Raw genomic sequence first — 12,510 nt, 5'->3', positions numbered from 1 at the left:
CCTCGTCCTCCCAAGTAGTCCTGACCAGTCATTGCTCAATTACAATGCTATAGGTCGTGACATAACCAGAGCTGCCTTAAAAGGATTTGTCTATTCAAGTTAAAACTTCAACTGTCCTCCATAAATCGCTTTTATGTAAGGATAAAAGAGGTTAGTTAGAAACTGATAGTAAGGCAGTCATGACCTGTAAAAAGAACATTTTATTTCATAATCTTGCAAAATCCTTAACCTTAAAAGAAATCATGTTAAAATTTCCATAATAGAAATCAGATTCAAAACAGTCCCGGATCTCAAGCTCCAGGGAACATTCAATCACCAACAAACAAATGTGCATTCACACTGAATCACAAAGGGTTAAACTTTCTACTAGCTGTACAGCTCTTTTCTCTCTCTCCCTCTCTCTCACACACACACACACACAGACACCATGTCTCACAGACACTTTGAGTTTCCCACAACGACTCCTCTAGCTTTTGAATATTTTTCTGGGTGTCTGGCCATAAGTTAGTTACGAAGTGCACCCTCAGTACCCCTTCAGCTACTAGCCCTTCTGACACGAAGCATGATCTGATTCCTCCTGACTATAAGGCTGTTTTTCATTGACATTTTATCATTTGTTTTTTATCCTCTCCTCGCGTCCGAGGATTGTACTACCAATCTCTTAACATTTTTCCTAAAGGACTGTCCATTGGGATGTGGTCCTCGAACGTCCCTCTCATGTCCCCTTCTACATCTAAATTGCTATTCTTATTTCCCATTTTAATACTCGGCCGTTTTCTTTATATAATTTCAATTAACCTCTCTGAAGTTTGGTGTTACCTTCTTCTACACCCACTTCAGGGTCCTAATCTCCGCGTGGGGGTTTCCCTTCTTAATAACCGGTCTAAGGCTGGGTGATCGAATCAGTTAGACACCTTACTTGTTAGATTAATCTAGCCAATTAAAGACCTTTATTCTCTATTTTTTTAAGTTGCCAAATCCCCCGTACTTCTCGTACGGAACCAACCACCAAGGTAATACTTAAAGGTCAATTTTCATACCTTGGTCTGTGCACAAATGTTACTTGGTCGAATGCGCACCCTGTCCCGCGGCAATACCAGACAGCAAAATACGTTGTCAATCGAGGTCGCCCGAAATTTATCTTTATCCGGGTCTTATGGACACAAGAGTAACCTGACTGAACCACCACGTCTTAGTACCCTTCGTACCGCGGCGAAACAGCAAGTAATGCTGCAAATCCCGGCCGCCCGCGAATGTGGGTCTTAAGTCCATAAGAGTTACCCGACCAACCCGCCGTGTCTTAGTGCGCCTCGTTCGTGGCAAAGACTGACAACAAAACAAAACCCGCTGCCTACCCCAGTCACCCGGATAATACTTATTTAAGACCTTTTTCTTACCCGGGTCTTGTGCACAAGGGTTACCCAACCGAACCCGCTGTGTCGCGTCTGCCCGTCCTGTCTCCAGGGTCTCCCAGCCCAGATCACGCTCGCCCAGAGCCGCCTCGGCAACAAGGGGAAACTAGAGATCGCCGAAATCAGCGAGGTGCGCCTTCTCCGTTTCTCCAAGAATGCCAAGCGACCGGAGCTTGGGATCCCGGAACACACCCCCAAATCTTTTAGAAACAAGTTTAATAAAATTTAGACGTGACCACCAAAACTGGAAACAAGACAATTTATTCTACGATCTTGCAAGAAAGTGCATCAAATGCAGAAGCAAATGAGCAAATTAGAACTCAGGTTAGTGTACAGTTATACCCTTTGAGCTGAGTGAGGGCATCTCTCCAGACTCCTAATTACCCAATCTCTCTTACTGTACCAGACCACTGCCCAGCTGCACTCCACCCTTATTACTTCCCCCTTCCCCAGGTTGGCAACCTTCCTATCTGTAAATGCTGACACATACATTTATTTTGTCAAGAGCTGGTTTAACATTTTGTATCAATTCTGTTGGTACATTCCATCCTCGGACATTTCATTAACTTATATCGTTTTGTATAGCTCAAGCATTTCGGTTATCTCAGCTTTTTGGTGAAAGCATAATTTTACACAAAGAATTTTTTGTTATCGTAATTACTCACCAATGTTAGTATCTAATTAACCACAATTATACACTGAAAAGTCCCTAAATACCTGCAGGGTTAATAGTTCTCTTGCTGTACCCCTTTTCTGTATGCTTTTTCTATATCTGCAAAAACAACACTTTACCCCATTTCTAACAGTATTGAGCAATATGGCTAGGGGAATGGTTGAGGGCGAGTTACCCTTTGGAGGGTCGGTGTGGACTTGTTGGGTTGAGTGGCCTGCTTCTACACTGGGGATTCTCTGAAGGGAAGGAATTTCTGCAAACTGTGTAGGGCAGCGCAGGCGCAGTGCGGGGTCCCGCTGCCGGCCGAGCCCCGCATATCGTCCCGCCCCATTCTCTTGTCCAGTCTCCCATACCCTCCCCCACCCCCGACCCATTGATGGCGTCACAATGCGTGGAAGTGGCCCTGTCAGTTTCAGAGTGAAACTCCCTCCCTCTGGACAACTGTTCATCCTGGGAAGGCGAGAGAGGGGAGGGGTGGAAATCTGTTCACTTGTAGCAGCTGGAGTGAATCCAGGGAGGGAGCAGATGCTGCAAACTCAGGTATGTGTCTTAATTACCTGGGCGAGGAGGGATGGAAGGAGAGGGTGGGGCTGTTTACCCCAGAGTCTGAAGGGTGACATTACAGACGTTTTATAGAATCCTGAGGGGCATGGATAGGGTCAATACTCAAGGTCTTTTCCTTCGGATGGGGGAGTCCAGAACGAGAGGGTAATAGATTTCAGGTGAGGCCGGGGGGGGGGGGGGGGAGGGGAGATGTAAAAGAGATCTCAGGGGCAACTTTTTTGATGGAGAAGGTGGTGCAATTATGGAATGAGCTGCCAGATGAGGTGATGGGTTCTGGTACAATTCCAGCAGTTAAAAGGCACGTGGATGGGTGTATGAATACAAAGGGTTCAGTGGATCTGGGCCAAGTGATGGCAAATGCGACTGGAGTCATAGAGATGTACAGCACGGAAACAGACCCTTTGACCCAACTCATTCTTGCCGAACAGATAGCCAACCCAATTTAGTCCCAGCTGCCAGCACCCGGCCCATATAGGGGCCAAGTGATGGCAAATGTGGCTAGATTAATTTAGGATATCTGGTCAGCTCGGACAAGTTGGGCCAAAGGGTCTGTTTCCGTGCTGTATGACTCTAATTATCTTTGGTGAAAGCAGAAGTATGATTGTGAAGACTGGACTTTCAGAGCAGCTTTCAAAGATGTTTTGCCCTGACTGGGAGCAGAAGAGTTTCACTGACGTGTGTCGGTGTTAATGCCTTGATGTCTCAATTTGCTCCCATCTTCCTGGGGACGTTAACCATTTTGTTCCACAAATAGCTGCATTGCAGGTTACCCCATGAATTGACACACTTATGTTTGCTTCCCAGAATCAGACCTGCTCACTGTCAACTGTATCCCAGTGTTGTGGAGTTATCCAAAATGCAGAGAGATGTCAGTCTTTAGATTTTTGCTTTTCTGCCCCTTTAAGATTCTGAATCAGTACCTTCAGGGAATTAATTAGAGTGGAGTGAGAACAGAGGGGGAGAGAGAGTGGGATGGTGCTTTCAATTTTGTGGAATAACAAAAGAAAAGAATATTCCACAGAAAGTAGAATTCCTTGTTAAGAATTTCTACCCTGCACTGACAGTGATGGCTTTTGTAATCTCTTTTTACAGAGTATTTGAAGATCTGAAGACGGAAGTTTCAAAATCAACAGATGAAGGCCTTATGCCCAAAACATTGACTCTCCTGCTCCTCAGATGCTGCCTGACCTGCTGTGCTTTTCCAGCACTGCACTTTTCAAATCTGACTCTCCAGTGTCTGAAGTCCTCACTTTGACAGTCACTCAATCCATCGGGACCGCAACGGTTTTCAACTATGATTCTGTGAGAAGGAGCAAAGCGTTTTGGTTCCTGTTTGAGTACGTTTTCAGCATCAGTGGGACTGGATGAGAGACCCTACCATTGCAGTGCACTGAGTGTGGAGCCTGAAACAGTTATACGGCCTGGAAAGAGGTCTTCACGGTGGGGATAGACTCTGCACACGTTTGTGTGTGGCTGAAGCTCTGGCCATGGAGAAACCAGAGGAATCCCGCCCTGTGGAGAAACCGTGGAAGTGTGGCGACTGCAAAAAAGGTTTCCATTTCCCGTCTGCCCTGGAGACTCATCGGCACAGCCAAACTGGGGAGAGGCGATTCCCCTGCCCTGTCTGTGGGAAGGGCTTCAGCGATTCCACCAACCTCCACACCCACCAGCGGGTCCACATGGGGGAGAGGCCCTTCAGCTGCCACAAGTGTGGGAAGGCCTTTTCCCAGGCCTCCAACCTCCAGACCCACCAGCGAGTCCACACAGGGGAGAGGCCCTTCAGCTGCCTCGAGTGCGGGAAGGCCTTTAGGAATTCCTCCCACTTGCTGACCCATCAGCGGGTGCACACGGGGGAGAGGTCCTTAAGCTGCCCTGAATGTGGGAAGGCCTTCAGCAATTCCTCCCACCTGCTGACCCACCAGTGGGTCCACACCGGGGAGAGGTCCTTAAGCTGCCCTGAGTGCGGGAAGGCCTTCAGTAATTCCTCTACCCTGCTGAGGCACCAGCAGGTCCACATGGGGGAGAGGCCCTTCAGCTGCCACAAGTGTGGGCAGGCCTTTTCCCAGGCCTCCAACCTCCAGACCCACCGGCGAGTCCACACGGGGGAGAGGCCCTTCAGCTGCCTCGAGTGCGGGAAGGCCTTCAGGTATTCTTCTCACTTGCTGACCCACACAGGGGAGAGGCCGTTCCCATGCCACGAGTGGGGGAAGGCCTTCAGCAATTCCTCTAACCTGTTGAGACACCAGCGGGTCCACATGGGGGAGATGCCCTTCAGCTGCCCCGAGTGCAGGAAAGCCTTCACCCGCTCCTCCTACCTGGGGAGCCAACAGCGAGTTCGTGTGCCATCGCAGGGGGATTGAAGGAATGACGGCCGAGTGCCATTATTGACTGGACTATCAACCTGGTTCCGGGAAATCCCGGGTTCGATTCCCACCGCAGCAGATGGTGGAATTGGAATTTAGTCAGAAATCTGGAGTTCAGAATCTAACGGTGAAACCATTGTCGGTGGGGTGGGGGTGGAAGAAAACTCCCACCTGCTACACTCAGTTCTTTTTTAGGGAAAGTAACTGACGTTGTGGGAGAGGATTCACTCAGTCATCCCAGCTGCATCCTTTACCCGGTCTGGCCTACACGTGACTCCAGACCCACAGCAATATGATTGACTCTGCACTGCCCATCCAACTTACTTGGAGACAGGGTATGGGTTGAAATTGCTGAGTGAGGCAATACTTTCTCCGGGTTAAGGATGTACCAAGGATCCAATTACAAAGGGCAACTTGGTGGTGACCGATAATGAAGAAAGTGAGGGGTTGGAGGAAGTGTGTGCACTTTGACTGTGAGCTGTTTTTAAAACATTGCTCCTTTTTCTATGCCTTTCTGTTGGGAGATTCTGAAGCTGTAACAAAGTTGGGTCGCAATAAAGATTACCTGAACTTCATGCCAAGCTCAGACTCTCATTGAGAGCTTTGAATTGCAACAGGTTTTTGTTTTAAACCTGCTCATTTCTTACAGGTGAAAGTGAGAACTGCTGATGCTGGAGATCAGAGTCAAAATTAGAGTGGTGCTGGCAATGCACAGCAGGTCAGGCAGCATCTAAGGAGCAGGAAAATCTACATTTTTCGGGCAATGTTGATTTTCCTGCTCCTCAAGATGCTGCCTGACCTGTTGTGCTCATTTCTGACAGTCTCCTGTACTATGTTTCCAATGTTGTGTATCGGTTGCAGCAGTGAATGAGTGGCCAGTATTGTTAGAAATTGTGAATTTTTCAGGAGTGCAGGTACTACATCATCCCATTGTCATTGTACAGTTTCCTGGCAGCACTGGGAGGTGTGGGCTATGTCCATTGGAAATGATGTGGAGGTGCCGATTTTGGACTGGGGTGGATAAAGTTAAAAATCACACAACACCAGGTTATCTTCCTTCTGGTTTATTTGGAAGCATTGGCTTTTGGAGCGCTGCTCCTTCATCAGGTAGCTGTGGAGCAGAATCATAAGACACAGAATTTATAGCAAAAGCTGACGGTGTCATGCAACTGATAAGATATTGAACAAATCTAGATTGCGGATTAGTCTTTCATCTTTTACCATGGGTTGCAGGTTTCAGTTCATTAATATGTAAACCCCAGAACTACTTTTAAATCACCTTCTCGAGACGGTTTAAGGTTTTATAAAAATAGGTGACGTCTCAGCTCAGATACTGCATAAAAGGTGTGAGGTTCGAGTCTGTATCCCAATCTTGAATCAGATTGGTTCTATTAACCAAAATAGGAATTTATAAAATATTACATGCAGTTTGTGCGCTTTTTGAGCAAAATTGAATATATCTGCAAATATAATTTTGCAAATGCAAATTCACATAGACTTATGTGTGACTGTTTGTGCATGAGAGTGTGTGTGCACGCATGCGAGTTTGTGCATATATGCTAATGAAGTGTGTGTGTGAGATGGAGTATAAGCTTGTGATATGGTGTGAGTGTTAGGCTGTGTGTGTGTCTGAGCCAGTAACAGACAAAGGCAAGGGGTTGCATTTTGCTAAAATAAGGAAGGGCAGGCCTTGTACAGTTAATGGTAGGGCCCTGCATCGTGTTCTAGAACAGATTCATGGGGGACGGGGCAGCGTGGAGGGGTTCTGGTACATAAAGTTAAAAATCTCTCAACGACACATTATCGTCCAACTGGTTTATTTGGAAGCACAAGCTTTCGGAGCGCTGCTCCTTCATGGGGTGTTTGTGGAGCAGGTACATAAGACACAACCACCTGATGAAGGAGCAGTGCTCCAAAAGCTAATGCTTGCAAATGAGCCTGTTGCAGTATCACCTGGTGTGGTGTGAATTTTAACTTCGTACACCCTAGTCCAACACCGGCATCTCCAAACCGGGGACATAGTTCTTTGGAAGTGGCATCAGTGGTAGACAGGGTTGTGAAAGAGGCGTTTAGCACACTTTCCTTCATTGTTCACACCGTTCAGTGCAGGAGTTGGGACATCACGTTGAGGTTGTACAGGATATTGGTGAGACCACGTGGAGAGGACTGAGTACAGTTCTGGTCGCCCTATCGACGACCACAAGTTGATGGGTAACCTTATTTCGATTAATAAAGTCTTGGGGCGTATAGGAAAGGTAAATATCACAGGGGGGAAAAATTATGCAGCTCCCCTTTTTTTACTTCTCTTGGCATTTAGACACTTAAATCCTTTCAGTAACAGCCTCATCGCCAAAGAGCATACTGCGCGTGCTCGCCGGCGTCAGGATGAAATTGCGCATGCTCCTCAGTGCACGCAAGGCATGCCTCGCGACTTTCTTTTGGTGGGCCAATCAGGAGCGCTGGAGGACCGGAAGGTGACTGGTCCTCCTGCCAATCAGAGCCTTCCTCTTGTCTGAATGCAGAAGCTGGAACACGAGTTTCGGAAGTTGCTGCTTTCTCTCTGAATGAAGATTGAGTTTGTTCCAGACTCCCTTCTTACTTCTGCTAATCTAATCGTTTTACCACATCTATCTGTAGCGTGCAACCCCCCCGCAGCTGGGTCTTATTACTTTTGCTGATGCAACACAGGGTCTTATTTGGTTACCTTGTTCATACTAACTCCCTATGTGCGTGACCATTGCTACTGTCATGTCAATACATCTGCTTCTACCAGTCGACCACCTCCCTTTTCAGTTAGTTATTTTTTGGAATATACCCTCATGATTCTGCCTTGCGATTTTTGCAGAAGCAAGGTGCAGCTACTTGTAACTGCTTGCAAGCATATCTAGCTTAACATATTCCCCCCAGCACGGACGAGTTGGGCCGGAAGGTCTGTTTCTGTGCTGTAACACTGGAATTGTTTTCGATGAATGCAGAAGTGTGGTTGGACTTTCAGAGCAGCTTTCCAAGATGTTGTGTCCTTACTGGGAGCAAAAGAAGTTACAATGAAGTCTTTCGTTTGTGAGACAGCAACTGAGTGAGAGTACATCTGAGAGTTTGGTGGAAAGTGGGAATTCCTTGCACTGTGGGGATGAAGCCCTACCCTAGACAGTCATTTCTGCTGATGGATGAGACCAGGCCTCAAGTTGATGGGAGTAGATTTAGAGCTGAAAATGTGTTGCTGGAAAAGCGCAGCAGGTCAGGCAGCATCCAAGGAACAGGAGAATGGACGTTTCGGGCATAAGCCCTTCTTCAGGAATGAGGAAAGTGTGTCCAGCAGACTAAGATAAAAGGTAGGGAGGAGGGACTTGGGGGAGGGGCGTTGGAAATGTGATAGGTGGAGGGAGGTCAAGGTGAGGGTGATAGGCCGGAGTGGGGTGGGGGCGCCGACGTCAAGAAGAAGATTGCAGGTTAGGAAGGCGGTGCTGAGTTTGAGGGATTTGACTGAGACAAGGTGGGGGGAGGGGAAATGAGGAAACTGGAGAAATCTGAGTTCACCCCTTATGGTTGGAGGGTTTCCAGGCAGAAGATGAGGCGCTCTTCCTCCAACTGTCGTGTTGCCATGGTCTGGCGATGGAGTCCGAGGACCTGCATGTCCTTGGTGGAGTGGGAGGGGGAGTTAAAGTGTTGGGCTACGGGGTGGTTGGATTAGTTGGTCCGGGTGTCCCAGAGGTGTTTTCTGAAACGTTCCGCAAGTAGGTGGCCTGTCTCCCCAATATAGAGGAGGCCACATCGGGTGCAGAGGATGCAATAGATGATGTGTGTGGAGGTGCAGGTGAATTTGTGGCGGACATGGAAGTGTCCCTTGGGGCCTTGGAGGGAAGTAAGGGGGAGGTGTGGGCGCAAGTTTTGCATTTCTTGCGGTTGCAGGGGAAGGTGCCGGGAGTGGAGGTTGGGTTGGTGGGGGGTGTGGACCTGACGAGGGAGTCACTGAGGGAGTGGTCTTTTCGGAACGCTGTATCTCAGTTGGCAAAATAGTTAGGCAGGAGGCATCAGATGGTGGAGAAGTCAACTTATCAAGTCTAACCCTTTTTCAGGGCTGGGGCTGGGTGCAGAAGCTGCAGATAAAAGGGGGTGGTGGTGAAGTGGGAATAGGTCGAGACAGTTAGAGGATACGACCTGGCTGGTCAATGGGAGGAATGAATCTGGTTGGTGGCAGGGAGGAGGACGGGGATGGGAATGGAGTCAGGGAATGGAGTCAGGGAATGGAGAGGGAGATTTTTTTTGAAATTGGAAAACTCAACATTGAGTCCTTTGGGCTGCAGGATGCCCGGAAGATGAGGTGTTGTTCCTCCAATTTGCAGTTAGATTCGTTGTGGTAATGGAGGAGGCCAAAGATGGTCATGTCAGAAAGGGGGTGGGAAGGGAAATTGGAATGGGTGGTTACTGAGAGGTCTGGTCCCCTCTGCAGACACAGTTGCGATACTCGGCGAATCAGCAAGGCAAGATGAATTGAGTATAGAAATGGGGATGTCTTCCTGCAGTTAGGGGGTCATTGAATATATTCAAGGCTGAGTTCATCTGATTTTTGAACAACACAGCAGTGAATTTTGTGGGGGAAGGCAAGAAAATGGTTTTAAGACCAGTTCCAGAGTCATACAGCACAGAAACAGACCCTTTAGTCCAACTAGTCATAGAGATGTACAGCATAGAAACAGACCCTTCGGTTCAACCCGTTCATGCCAAGCAGATATCCCAACCCTATCTCGTCCCACCTGCCAGCATTTGGCCCATATCCCTCCAAACCCTCCCTATTCATAATACCTGTCTAGATGTCTTTTTAAATGTTGCAATTGTACTAGCCTCCACCATTTCCTCTGGCAGCTCATTCTACACACGTAATACCCTCTGTGTGTGAAAAAGTTGCCCCTCAGATCTCTTTTGTATCTTTTCCCCTCACCCTAAACATATGCCGTCTAGTTCTGGACTCTTTTCCCCCCGACCCCCTTCCCCGGATAAGGCTTTGTCTATTTATCCTATCCATGCCCTTCATGATTTTATAGGTTACTCCTTAGCCTCCAACGCTCAGGGGAAACAGCCCTAGCCTCCCTATAGATCAAATCCTCCAACCCTGGCAACATCCTTGTAAATCTTTTCTGAACACTTTGAAGTTTCACAACATCTTCCTGATAGTAAGGAAACTAGAATTGCACACAATATTCCAAATGTGGCCTAACCAATGTCCTGTACAGCTGCAACATAACTTCCCAAATCCAATACTCAGAGGATTGGGAAAGTTTTCAAAACCTACAAAAGACAACTGGGAAAGAATGGAGGGACAAACCGAACCTTTGAGGGTCAGCTTGGAGGCATCAAGGTCTCAGGACAGGGGGTGGGGATGAACCCAGCTATGGGCCACATGCCAGCAAATGGGACTAGATTGATTTAGGATATCTGGTCAGTACAGTCGTGTTGGACAGAAGGGTCTGTTTCTGTGCTGTACATCTCTATGACTCTGGCTTTCCACTAACTTTTGCCACGTCAATAGGTTCACTTTCTCTCTAATGTCGGTGTTAATGCCTTGACGTCTCATTTTGCTCCCACCTTCCCGGGGACGTTAACCATTTTGTGTCTGGTTGTTCATCAAGAAGCTGCGTGGCAGGTTCACCCTGAATTGACACTTTCTTTTTGCTTCCCAAAATCAGACCTGCTCACTCTCAGCAGTATCCCAGTGTTGTGAAAGATATTAACTTTTCAGGTGGAGGTATTCAAAATTCAGAGAGATATCATGTCTTGACATTTTTGCTTTTCCGCCCCTGTAAGATCCTGAATCAGCACCTTCAGGAGAATTAGTTAGAGCGGAGTGAGAACAGAGGGGGAGAGAGAGTGGGATGGTGCCTTCAATTTTGTGGAATAACAAAAGAAAAGAATGTTCTGCAAAAAGTAGAATTGCTTGTTCAGAATTTCTACCCTGCACTGGCAGTGATGAGCTTTGTAATCTATTCTGACATGGTTTTTGAAGATTTGAAGAGGGAAGTTTCAAAATCAACAGATGAAGGGCTGATGCCCGAAACATTGACCCTCCTGCTCCTCAGATGCTGCCTGACTCCCCTGTACTTTTCCAGCGCCACATTTTTCGACTGACTCTCCAGCATCTCCGGTCCTCATTTTGATGTCAATGTCTGACAGTCACTCAATCCACTTGGGCCAGCAAACATTTTCGACCGTGATTTCTGTGAGAGGGATCAAAACTTTTTGGTTCCTGTCTGAGTATGTTTTCAGCATCAGTGGGACTGGACGAGAGACCCTACTGTTGCAGCGCACTGTGCGTGGAGACTGAAACAGTTATACGGCCTGGGAAGGGGATTTCATGGCAGGGAGGGGCTCTACACATGTTTGTGTGCAGCTGAAGCTTTGGCCATGGAGAAACCAGAGGAATCTCGCCCCGTGGAGAAACCGTGGAAATGTGGCGACTGTGGGAAAGGCTTCCGTTTCCCGTCTGCCCTGGAGACTCATCGGCGCAGTCACACCGGGGAGAGGCCATTCCACTGCGCCGACTGCGGGAAGGCCTTCAGACATTCCTCCACCTGCTGGCCCACCAGCAGGACCACACGGGGGAGAGGCCCTTCTGCTGCCCCAAGTGCGGGAAGGCCTTCGTGTTTTTCTCCGCCCTGTTGGCCCACCAGCGTGTCCACACAGGAGAAAGACCATTCAGCTGCCCTGAGTGCGGGAAGGCCTTCAGGTTTTCCTCCACCCTGCTGAGCCACCAGCGGGTCCACACGGGGGAGAGGCCCTTCAGCTGCCCCGAGTGCCGGAAGGCCTTTACCCACGTCTCCTCCCTGCTGACCCGCCAGCATGTCCACACTGGGGAGAGGCTATTCACCTGCTCTCAGTGCGGGAAACGCTTCACCCACTCCTCCCACCTGCGGAAGCACCAGTGAGTTCACGTGACATCGCAGGGGGATTGAAGGAGTGACGGCCGAGTGCCATTATCGATTGGACTATCAACCCAGTTCCGGGGACTCCTGGGTTTGAATCCCTCCCCGACAGATGTCAGAATTGGTATTTGGTCAGAAATGTGGAGTTCGGAATCTAACGATGAGACCATTTTAGGGAGAGGGTGGTGCAGGGGAGAAAGCCCCCATCTGATTCCCTCTCTCCCTTGTTAGAGAAGGGAACCGCCATTGTGGGAAAGGATTCACTCAGTCGTTCCAGCTGCATCCTCTACCCGGTCTGGCCTACATTTGACGCCAGACCCACAGCAGTCTGGTTGACTCTACACCGTCCCACCCCCACCCCCCACTGGCAAAGGAGCGGGGAGAAACTTACTTGGAGACAGGTTATGGGTTGAAATTGCTGAGTGAGGCAATACTTCCTCCGGGTTACGGCTGTACTAAGGATCCAATTACAAATGGACAACTTGGTGCTGGCCAATAGTCAAGACAGTGTGGTGGGTGGTGGGGAGGGGTGGAGAGGAGGGGAGGTGTGGTGTGGTGTGTGCACTTTGACCTTGAGCTGT

General features: G+C 48.6%; 1 pseudogene; it reads left to right on the top strand.

Annotated features, from left to right (window-relative positions):
* The first annotated feature begins 1,071 nt into the window (after window positions 1–1,071).
* On the top strand, window positions 1,072–11,974 carry LOC148144808 (uncharacterized; annotated as a pseudogene).
* The last annotated feature ends 536 nt before the right edge of the window (window positions 11,975–12,510 follow it).

This window comes from Chiloscyllium plagiosum, unplaced genomic scaffold (assembly GCF_037043375.1).
Source record: "Chiloscyllium plagiosum isolate Xiang-an unplaced genomic scaffold, Cpla_swu_hap1 HiC_scaffold_27, whole genome shotgun sequence".
NCBI classification, from domain to species: domain Eukaryota; kingdom Metazoa; phylum Chordata; class Chondrichthyes; order Orectolobiformes; family Hemiscylliidae; genus Chiloscyllium; species Chiloscyllium plagiosum.
The sequence above is the reverse complement of the archived record's forward strand: the minus strand, read 5'-3'. Positions and strand labels throughout refer to the sequence as shown.